Source organism: Euprymna scolopes, chromosome 8 (genome assembly GCF_053919585.1).
Source record: "Euprymna scolopes isolate OS-2025 chromosome 8, ASM5391958v1, whole genome shotgun sequence".
Lineage (NCBI taxonomy): Eukaryota > Metazoa > Mollusca > Cephalopoda > Sepiida > Sepiolidae > Euprymna > Euprymna scolopes.
Window position 1 is genome coordinate 54781661 of NC_136489.1, and position 12494 is coordinate 54794154.

At 29.0% G+C, this 12494-nt stretch overlaps 1 long non-coding RNA gene across 1 annotated transcript; it reads right to left on the bottom strand.

The window, feature by feature from the left end:
• Positions 1-5289: 5289 nt before the first annotated feature.
• LOC145284040 (uncharacterized) lies at positions 5290-11392 on the bottom strand. Its single transcript, XR_013868783.1, has 2 exons — positions 11245-11392; positions 5290-5661 (listed from the first exon to the last, which is right to left on the bottom strand). It is a non-coding gene; the product is annotated as an uncharacterized LOC145284040 (long non-coding RNA).
• Positions 11393-12494: the final 1102 nt, after the last annotated feature.

Consider the following 12494-nt stretch of genomic DNA (forward strand, 5'->3'; position numbering starts at 1 on the left):
CTCTTCTAACCTATTTTTAAGAATATAGGTCTTTAATTTTCATTTTTCATTCTTTTACTGACATTTTATATTCAGAATTAACAATAGTCTTATTTTCTAACATTCCAATTCTTAACCTTGCTTACAAGGTCCGAGTCTCGGCTCATCCTAATCTCATTTTTACTTATCTAATGTTTTTACTTACATGAAAAGGGGAAAACCCTTTTCCTGTAGCAGCACTCGTCCTGAAAGTTTTGATAAAGATTCATCCAACTTCGATGTAAAGACAACTAGCAAACTATAAATATATTTCCGTTCCCTGTCGCTATGATGATCGCTCTAGCAATGTCAAGTTATTCGCTACGTTTTTACATATTGAGCTGTCGTTTTCCTTATATTTGAAGACGTACAATGAAGGTTTATCGCAGACGAATCACTTAGTAACTGAAAACTAATATTTTGATTTGGTCGTTAACTAATTATAGACAAATGGTCTGTCTGAAGTATACTATTTTTCGGTTGAAGCCAATCATCGGCATTATTTATCTATTTCCACGGCCCAAATGAATTTTTTTCTTATTTACACATTTCAGTATCTATTTATGTTTAAAAAGTTATTTTCAAATATTCCAAAATTATATGCAAAACTTGCTTATTTTCTCAAGCTAATCTATTAACTTTGTAATTGTAAAGTCACTGTTAAATACATGTGCTCAGTTTGAAAATAGAACGAAAGTTAATCGTATTCTTAAATTCTGTTATGATGAAACGTCTTGACTAATGTAATCTGGAATATCCGTTACTAAATCAGAAATTGATAAATCTTTAATGTTTATGTCTATCAAATTAGACCGTGGAAATAAGCTCCTTTGTTAATTCTTAATAACATACGAGGTTATTTAACTTGATAACAAGCAATTACAATCGTGGAATATGGCGCTTCGCATGTTACGGCAGGGCATACATACGAAGTGTACAATGTTACAATTGAAGAAAGGCAAACGCTTTAAAGTTACACCCTAACACCACTTATTAAATTGTTTTTCCATGAAACATATCCAAATTTAAATGTCTAAATTGCTTGGTATTCACATCAGCATTTAGGCTAAATCCGGTGAAATATATATTTAAAATATTAAATGCCACAAATACTTGAAGATGCAGATTTAATTTTTTAGGTATTTAATTTTCACCGCATTTTTATATGAAAAATATAAACAACCTGCAACACTAATATATATATATAGTAACTACGCTGATATATTTGAAATATGTAATGCTTTTGCTGAAATTGTAGTCGGAAATCGCAACAAATATATATTCAACCTTTTTGAGTACTACACGTTTCTAGTCACCATTTCTCTATCTCATTGTTGGTTGAACAGGCAGTCTTCTTAATTATGTTCCAATGTTTCTTATAAAAGGGGGACAGTTTAAAATTACAAATGATATAGCATATTAAAATCACATCTTTTTCAATCGCAACGTAATCCCTGCTAAAATGTATTTTGCGTTACACTGTAGTCATCAGTTGTGAGACCGCGCATTCTTCTCCTGGCAACTTTGTGCAGATTATCTGTTATGGCCATGTCGTCACAGTCCGACACTTCCGCTGGAGCAGAAGAGCACATATGTACAAAAGAAAAACGATGGGAACACAAATTAGAACGCCGACCTTGATACATTCGGAATCTATACGCTACACTTGGTGCGAAAGTGACACTAGTAAGCTATAGATCTATCTTTTCAAGGTCTCTTACTGTCGTCAACCGATAATTGTATAATATAAAGTTGCAAAATGTTTGCTTCCGCACACAGCTTTCCAGCGTCGCAAAATACCATTGTCAAGCTTTAATATATTTCAACTGCGTGATACACCATTGCCAAACCCACGCCAAGTCCTTAGTTAACAGCTTTCTATCTAGTCTTCATAGAATAAACCTGTTTATTCTGCTATATATATATTTTTAAATTCCGAACAATTGTGTGCGGGAATCTTATTTTATCGCAGTCATAGAAATTTGACTATTGTATAGCACAGTGAAAAAAAAAACGATTACCGCTCAGATTTTCAGATCCATTCGCATAGTAAAAATGTACCTTTGGTCTTTTTACCACAAATATTTGGCACAAATTAATTTAATCATTAAAATAGCTTGTGCTAAATTTAAGAGTGATAAAATATATATATAACATATATATATGAAATAAAATAGAGGTGGATGGACCTGGATACTCAACGTTTCGCCCGATTTATGCGGGCTTCTTCAAGAGGGATGGTATATATATATATATATATCTTATATATCATATATATATCTATATATCATATATATATCTATATATCATATATATATATATCATATATCTATATATCATATATCTATCTATATATCATATATATATCTATATATCATATATCTATATATCATATATCTATATATCATATATCTATATATCATATATCTATATATCATATATATATATATCATATATATATATATCATATATATATATATCATATATATATATCATATATATATATATCATATATATATATCATATATATATATCATATATATATATATATCATATATATATATATATCATATATATATATCATATATATATATATATCATATATATATATCATATATATATATATCATATATATATATATCATATATATATATCATATATATATATCATATATATATATATCATATATATATATATCATATATATATATCATATATATATATCATATATATATATCATATATATATATCATATATATATATCATATATATATATCATATATATATCATATATATATCATATATATATCATATATATATCATATATATATCATATATATATCATATATATATAATATATCTATCATATATATATCATATATATCATATATATATCATATATATCATATATATATCATATATATATCATATATTATATTATATATATATATATAATATATATAATATATATATTATATATATATAATATATATAATATATATAATATAATATATAATATATATTATATAATATATATTATATAATATATATTATATAATTAAATATTGGTACGTACAGGTTCCATAAGGAAAATGAACAAAATCATCAAAATGAGTAAATAGTAAAATACACAGGTTTTCAACGTAGACGTCAAGTTCATTTATTGAAAAAAATTTGCAGATGATATTCAGGCACTTATTGCGACAGCAATTCACGCTTATAAAAAGTTACAAAGTCAATTCCACACGAAGTGGACGTAAAAAGAACTTATCCCGTTCAGGGTGATTTGCGTGAATATTCATATATATCGAAAGAGAAAAGGGTTATATTAAACGTGCTAGATAAGCATTCATAAGTTGTAAAATAATATTTTTGATTAACTGTTCAAAGCATCCATATTAGCTTATACGTTTGATTTAAAAATCAGAATTTTAAATTATAATTATAAATTTTGAAACTGAATGTAAATACATTTGAAAAATTCAATTTACAGTCTCTGTCCAAGATTAATTAATGGCGTTTTATGTTGTCTCAATAGTATGTAAACAGATTTAGCTAATTAGAAAGACGACAGCGCTTATAATTCAGAAAGGCATATAAAATTATATTAATGGGAATTATTCTGGCTAGCTTTTACTTGCTTCTCAGACATTCAGATAACTTAAATTATTTAAATCAAAATTTGCTGACGTTTAAAATGCAAAACAATCAAGAAAATTATTAGAATATAATATAACTGATTTTAACTTAATTCGGTCCAAACAAGGCGTATTGCCACAATCACGTGAGAATTTACTGTGACTGGAGAATTTTAATGACAGAAGTATCCCAAGTAATGATTTTTGCATAGATGTTTGTGCACGTAAAATTACTGGACGTTTGTAGAGACAAAAACCGGGAGATTGTAAGGTTTCCTAAAAATAGCACCTCGAGGAAAGAGTTTACAAGAGTATTGGAAAGGCCATTGGTTTGTTCAGGTTTGAAAAGGAAATCGGTGTATGCTTGTTTTTTTTAACAAATATAACAAGCGTTTAGACTTAAACATTCACAGGTTAATGTATGTCTAATAGAGTAATTTTTATGAACTTGCAGAGTGTTATTTAGAAGAATTAGTGGCACAAAATGATTCTAATAATGTATGAACAAAAGCGCTTTTTTTTTTAGTAAAACCCAATGTTTCTAACCACTTTTTACCCTCATTCAAATAGAAACTGGAATACGTTATCTAATCTTTTAACGATTAGATTGGATATGCGAGGGTTCGTTTTGTGTTCATGTAAAGAAAGTAGCGTCAGATGAATACCCCAAACACGATTAGGATGTAGATGAAAATAATGTAAATGCAAAAATATACCATTGGAAGCACGTTAACACTTTACATCAAGCAATTTGTTAACCGAGTATATTTCACCATTCAGATATCCACTGTAAAAAAGTGGATTTTTAAACCAATATTATTAGTAAAGAAATATAAATGTATTTATTGGTTTACGTTCAGACGCCGGCAAAAAAAAAAAAAAAAAAAAAAAAAAAAAAAAAAAAAAAAAAAAAAAAAAAAAAAAAAAACTAAAGGATGATATAGTTTTCATGATACATCTATCAGAATGTTTTAACACTACTATAGAACCAATAGTCAACAATGCATTTTAGGCCATTCCAGCTAACTGTTTTACTTTATAAGGGAAAATCGCAAGACATGCTGTTGCTCCCATCGTATAAATGAAGTTATGCACATTGAGAAAAAGATGATCAGATAATAGTTTAGTGGTTCTGTTCGGTGTAAAAATAAGGTTTGTTTCCAACAGACCGATGGAAAACAATTCAGTTTGTTTAATAACCATGCCGATAGCGGTAATCTGATAAGCGAAGGAATTATTAAGATTAATTACATTAAAAATTACATTTCAACAGTAATGTGGACTTAAGTCAGGATTAAATAATTTGAGTATATTGAAGAAATATTGAATATTTTGATTTTCAAATCTAAATAATCCATTGAAAATTATAGAACAATTTTTAATGTTATTGTTTTTATCCGTATTACGACATGGGATGAAACATATTTAATATCGTGCGATGCAAATCGCAAAACTAATACAAAACATAGGAAAATGAATGTGTGTGAATTTGTTACAAACTTTAAATTTGTATAAATATTAAAAATTTGCAAGCCTAAAATAGTCATGATCAGTTATATTTCTGATCATAAAACATTGTAGCACTCTAAACATGCAGTTTAGATTCAATATCGCTACATATGCTTTTTTAAAAAAAAATGTAAAATAAACATTCCGCGCTTATCGGATTAATAACCATCATTTAGGTGTAACAAAAAGGATTTAAATGATATATTAGGTGTTCAAACATGTGACTGTTTACAGATTCACAAACATGGGGCGTGAATTTTACAATTATGTCTGAATATAAATATGATTGCTCCATTGTTTAATTTTCGTTTGTTTTTGGTACGTGTATAAGCATGTGGGTTCTCAGAAGAGATAGCGATTCAATGAACCAGTTACATATGGGACAAACAAACCAGTTCCCGCTTTTGTGAGATATCATATGCTGAATCAAATCTCCTCCCGAAGAAAACCTTATCCCGCAAATGTCGCAAGAAATCGTCTCTTTCATTTTGTGCAACCTGTAAATAAACGAAAAAATTTTAGTCTCCAATTTCAATTATGAAATTTCTGAAAATATTTTAACATGCAAGAGCAGATATATAAAGTTATTAGTAATTTAGAGTTTCATAAAGTCGTCGTATCCAACCATTTTCTTAGAAAAGATTCAAAGCAAAGTTTATACATTACCTTATACATAAAAAAATATTGTTACTGTTTAATCAAATATTCATACTTAGAGTTTGTATAATATAAACATTATCTTACATATAATCTTGTAGCTTTTATTATATTAAAAACTGATTATTTAAAAGAAAGTTATTTGTAATGTCGCTATCCTAGTGAAACCATGTATAGAGAACTAAAAACCTATTAATATACATAATGTTATTCTGAATTGATACAATGTTATACATGGATGTAAAATTCGGGTTTACTTTTTAATTGGCTGCTTTAATAAAATTTAAAACGCGAAGCAATATCCACTGCAACGGGTTTTCCGTACAGAACTCAATACAAAAAAAAAATTGATAGCCATCCTTAAATTGCCATTTAAATATCTTCCTACGAAAGGAAAAATGCGCCTTAACAGTTAGTACAAAGGACGTAAAAATAACGTTATTACTTAAAAATAAGCACATGTAAGCAATATTTACAATGATAAATATGACCAGAGTTGTGTTTATAAACCGTCGGAGTTCGTGAAGATATAGACAATTTATAGATACGATATTTTTTTAACATTAAGTGAAAAACACCAAATATAAATTTTAGATAAAGGATTCCATTTTTCGTAATTCATAACTATGAATAAAAAAGTAGTTGTATAACTATTTTATATAGTTATACTATTACAAAGCAGATTATGCCCTAAAGAAAAAAAAAGTATCAGAATCCTCGATAATACAATTCATCTATAAATGATGCTTTGTGTATTACAGCACAGAAATTTATCGCGTCCATATTTTCACAGAAGTAAATTGGTCAAGTTTAAAACCGGCCAGAAATTAAATTATATTAGCCTCGTATATTTATTTCGATAATACGTTTAATATTTGCTATATTTGTAAATTAAACATTTGAATAAATGTGGAATTTTCTAAAATTACATATTTTTCACGTTAGAAAAATTGTAAGCAACTAAGTAAAAACAGAAATCCTATCGAGGTTAATGATTATATTTCGAGATCTTTAGTTTTGTCCTATCAGTCTAATAATTTATTTATAACGGAAGGCATCGTAACAAGGAAATTGAACTAGACGGAATTTAAATATTTGATCAATAATACGGTGAAGCATAACACTTAATGGCGGTTTTATATTAAAACTAGTTTAGTGGGACAAAACAAGGTATTCTTTTCGGATATAATGTATAATTTTTGTAGGTTCCGTTGCCTATTACTCGAAATAAGACGTTTAAAATGAGAATTACGACAGAATTCACGGCATGAATTTTTGCGGTTTTCATTATGAATAAAGTACAATTTCTGTTGCAATTCATAATTTACGCAAAATACGCCGTAGTTAGAAATGAGAGATGATAGTTTTAAATATTAAGGAATGATATCAGGATTATTTTTATATTTATTCAAATAACCTAATTATAGTCCAAATTATTTCTCCAGTATATTACATATTTGAAGTATATTGCACATTTTCTTAATTACAGATTAAAAAAGGTTATAGGAAATTAAATTCGGTGCATTTTTAGATAACCCTTGGCAGATTATATGCTTAATTGGGGGTGCAAGTCTTTTAAACAAAAAGTATCCCAGTTACAATATTTTCCAAGCTAGTGAAATCAGCAATGAATCCGGTAATTAAACAATAAAGATTGTGATATTTACAGACACGTCAGCATCGAATCTCATGTTTAGATTCATTTATTTCTCACGTATGTGGTTAGCATATTCGTAGATTAAAACTAAAGCGAATTGTGTTTTCAGGAGTTTTACTTGAGTTTATATAGATTCTAGTTACATATGGCCGGAACAAATCTTCGCCAGTGACATTTTCATAGCAATCACCGTTTCAAAACTCACGTTTATCAGAACGAGCAAACATGCGGCTGCATTTGCTCATTAGCACACATGCAATAAAAAAAAAACTACGTTGCGTTCCACGTAATGATACAGCAAATATACCGGAATGTTCGAGAACACTCGTATATAAGAATTCTCCCCGCGAAAATCAAATCAGTTTTATTTCAGTTTCTTCTCTTCCGGGATTGGATCTAAAAATATATCCGCCCTTGTAAGGATTTAAAATTCCTTGTCTTGAGTTTACGCGCTTAGCAAATTACATCGAATGAGAATTTCAATATACTTGTTAACGATATTTTATTGAACTGTTTTTAACGGATGAACACACGCATTCCGCTTACAGAAAATAAGCGCGTCCAAACCTCGAGGGAGTGTCCATAAAAATCATTAATCTAAGCTTTAGGCCATCTTCACGAACACATTTAGCTAAGCCGGTTTAATGAACACTCGCTGAAAGAAAAACTAAAATTGGAACTATCTGAATTTATATTTCTCTAACACGTAAATGTTATTTCATAGCAATACAGCGATCTAGAGTTCTTTATCAGGTGTCGGATTTTTCCGGAGTTATGTTTTATGAATACGTGTGATGTGGTTTAGTAGAAGCCTTCTCAAATCGGAAATCTCGTTCAGTTAAATTTTAATGCCACGATTTTTCTACTGCTGACTTCCAGAGATTCTATGAACCCGTCTTCAACATTGATAGAGTCCTTTTACAAATTGACTTCCCGCCACCACAATTGGCGACCCGACTGCAAAACCAACACGCAAACTCTGCACATCCTATGATTAGTTACCACACTAATCTATTTAATTTTACGCGAATATATCGAATCGTAAAATGTATTACTACCATAAGCATTAAAATACAGGTAAATGTTATTATCTCACCAGAACAAAATAGGATTTGAGCATCTACAAATAGAAAGATTTGTCTACTTGGCATTCATTACCAGTGTTGGTCAGATGATTATAGTTATATCTAAATTGGTATTGTGCATCTAAGTAATCATGTTCAAAGTGTATATTAGAATCGCTCGCACGTGACCGAGATAGCAATTAAAAACTATGAATCCCTCCATTCGAGATTGAACATTTAAGCCATAGTGCGCGCAATACGAAGAATAAAAATGTGAATTAAATTTTACAGTCTAGCCTGAGAGAACAGGCTACGCCTATGGATTAAATGTGTACCGTTCAATAAACAGATTTCCATATCTAATAGAAATGGATTTTAAGATAGGCCGTAATAGTTCTGGAAGATACAGCCGGAAGCTAGTGCGAAAAAACAAGAATGAGTCAAATCTGATAGAAGTATTTCTGTACGGTTAGTTTGAGAGTAAACCTTTATGAAATACAAAAGATCGATTTGTATTATTTTACGTAATTAAACGATTGATAAGAAACGGTTGTCATATTTTCAGTTAAATTTTGAGTACTAATTTTTGCTTTGTTAAATGCAACTGAACGGAATATTTACTAAATGGCATTCCAAATTAAAAGTTATTTGATTTGTATAATTATTTTATTAGTAATTTACATGTTCAGAATACGCAAGTAATATTTTTAACACAAAAGACCAGGGTGCGATCCTGGCAAGCGATACAGAGTCCTGACACTAAGGTTCTTCGAGAGTTTATCAACAGTGGATTATAGTTTTATGTTTATATTTAGTAGACACCACAAGACGCAGAACCATCAAACAGGACTTATCGAAATTTAATATATCCAAATTGTACGTTTTATAGTATATATAAAAAAAAATCTAACTTTATATTTTAAAGAAATGAATCAGACTTGATTAGATTGGAGATTCGAACATGTAAATTGAACGCATCGCTGATATTAAAGCGAGTTTGTTGGGTTATGCGATTTCAAATTGTTAGTTATTTGGGGCAGATATATAGCGAACATTTAAATTTTACTGATCTTATTCAAAAAATGAAATCTAGACAAAGAAAACATCTAACCATAAATTAGTGGCGGTAAATTATCTGTTAATAAATAAGTATCGATGCTGAAACGAATAATAGATTTCACTTTCCAGAAATTTTCGATCAGGTTACGTGATTTTTATATGTAAAATCTGTATACGCGAAAAGCATAGCTTGTAAAAAGATGGTTTTCGCAGGTTACCTCCAAACACTTTATTCCCGAAAAATATGCAGAGAACAGTGTATGCTCTATAGTATTTTAAAGTAGAACCCATTTACCGAATCTTTTTAAAATGCAAGTCAAAGTACATATTAGTTATAAAACAGTTTAAATATGTTTCTACAAATAACTAACTGGTGCTCGTGCACTTATTAATCCACGCCATTTTAAAATATTTTCAAATTTAAAGTGTTACGATATATTTTGATTAAATTGTAATGTTAAAGTACAGAATAGGTACGTCGTTAAGATTGGATTTCTAAATGTTATTTCAGCATGGATCAAGATGTTCACTAGTACCAAATAACGTTATCATTAAAAAGATTCTCTGCAGAATTACCATCAAATGTGCGTAGTGTATTTGCTCACTTGCGGAACAAAAATTGGTTAATGTAAGAGAAAGACTGGTTGAAAGTTAGACGTATTCGAAAATAACCCGGATCTAGAGAATAGGTATATGCTCAGATTTATTGAATACTTTTTCACATAGCCAGCAGAGGTAGAGGATTTGCAAATGAAAACGAGAGTGTTTATGTCTAAAAATAATCCTAACAATTCATATACATCCGATATATTTTCAAGAATATAGATATTTAGTTTAAGATTTAGCGACAAGACAAAATGTTGATTTACGCAGCATCCGGAAATCAATATAAGCTAAATATAATCAAATATACCTTTGAAGGGTTACAAAACTATACGATACCTTAGGTAATACGAGAAGCACATTACTAAAACTGATTTACGAAGCCATACAGCATAAATGAATAAAACTTAAATAAGCTAATTTACCCAGAGTATTTTTGAACAGAAACATACTGTCAAAAATAATTCCTAACTTGTGGATAAACTATAAAAAAGTACCACTCAGTTAAAACTAACGAAGATAAGTAGTTCTTTAAAATAAAGTTAAAACTTGTGATGAAAAGATAAAATTTTCTAGGGAGGATGATCTAGTCCTCATTAACCAATTCCGGTTTAAAAAATGAGTATCCGAAGCGAACCGCATTAATTGGCGTACATAGATTTCTAAATTCTGATGTGTAGTACTAAGTTCTATTGAAAGTTGTGTGTATCACTTGAAATAGTCTCTATAGACTGTCAAGTCTAGGAATACGTTTATTGAATTTTATAACATTAAGATATCATCTTGCAATAAGAGGATATAGTCACTCTTTAAAGATGTAGAAGTAAATTTAACAACAGCCATAGGAGATAAGTTAATATATTGCAAGTCAGTATTTAACAAAAAGGTAAAAATAAAGAAAACTATTTAATACCATTGTAACTTATTTAATAAACAAAGTTATGTAAAGCCAGTTAATGTTACAAACGTTTAAGATTAATTTACAATTAGTTTGAAAAAAAAATAATCAAATTTAAACATGTAGTTTACCATATACTTACTGTTATTGATTTTCTTCTAGCTTGTCGACAGTTACACGATTTGTAAATGAGTGCGCTTGGGACATACTCCTGCTTAACTCGCCTTTTTATTTTGGAAAATAAAACTTCAGAGTCACGGAAAAATTTAAATATGTCATAGAATTAAAAAAAAGATATTTAACAATTTAAATCTATTTTAAACATTTAAATATATTTTGGATTTTCTTGCAATAAAAATTAATGGCATAATTTTACATTAGATATAATTAGTAGATCATTATATATATATATATATACACACATATATATATATATATATATATATATATATATATATAGAGAGAGAGAGAGAGAGAGAGAGACAGACAGACAGACAGACAGATATTAAAACCAACATATATGCGTACCAAACTATTAGAACAGCGTCCCAATAATCAATATTAAATCTTGTTCACAGTTAACAAATCATATTGTCACTTAGACATAATGTGACACTTTTTTTTCCGTACCTAATTGGGACAATATGAGCAGAGGAAGATAGTGGCTTATGTGTTTCTACATGGAGATGAACATGAAAAAGGAAATTCCAATGTCTAACATTATGAAGGATTATGAGAGTATAAAGCTTTCATGCATTTGGACACATCAATATGAAGGGGTTGAATTTGGTTGGCAGATATGCATGTTTTACTTACGTAGAGGATGGTTGGAGTCAACAAGTTCTTCAAAACATATGCCAGTAAATTACTTGAAAACAAGCACATTTATGTTGGAGTATAGAATAATATTTAAAGTTTGTTTGATCGTGCGCTTACGTTGACTGTCAAAAAGTACAAACTCTTGGTAAATGAACGCATGCTATTTTCTAGAGACAACGACACACTTAGATTCTCTAGCCCGATTGATGGAACACACGTTTTTGCGACATCCTAAGTAATATCCTCAATGGATATAATTTAATTGAGGTAGCCTGTAAATGTTATATCAAGGAGTTTGAGGGATGAGCTCTAAGCTAAGGAATTATTAGTTATAGTAACTATTGGTGTTGTATGTTATAAATGTTAAAGAAGAATGTTCAGTTAAAATTTGCATATTGAATATTTTAATACATAACTTCGAGAATCGATAAATTCTTCATGATAAAAATCTTGAAATAGCCTGAGAAATATTTGTTTTATTTATAAGAATACTTAAAGAACGTTTGATCTAATTTCAATTTGATATGAAACACATCCTAAACATTTATTTAATTGTTTAACACATTTCGGTGA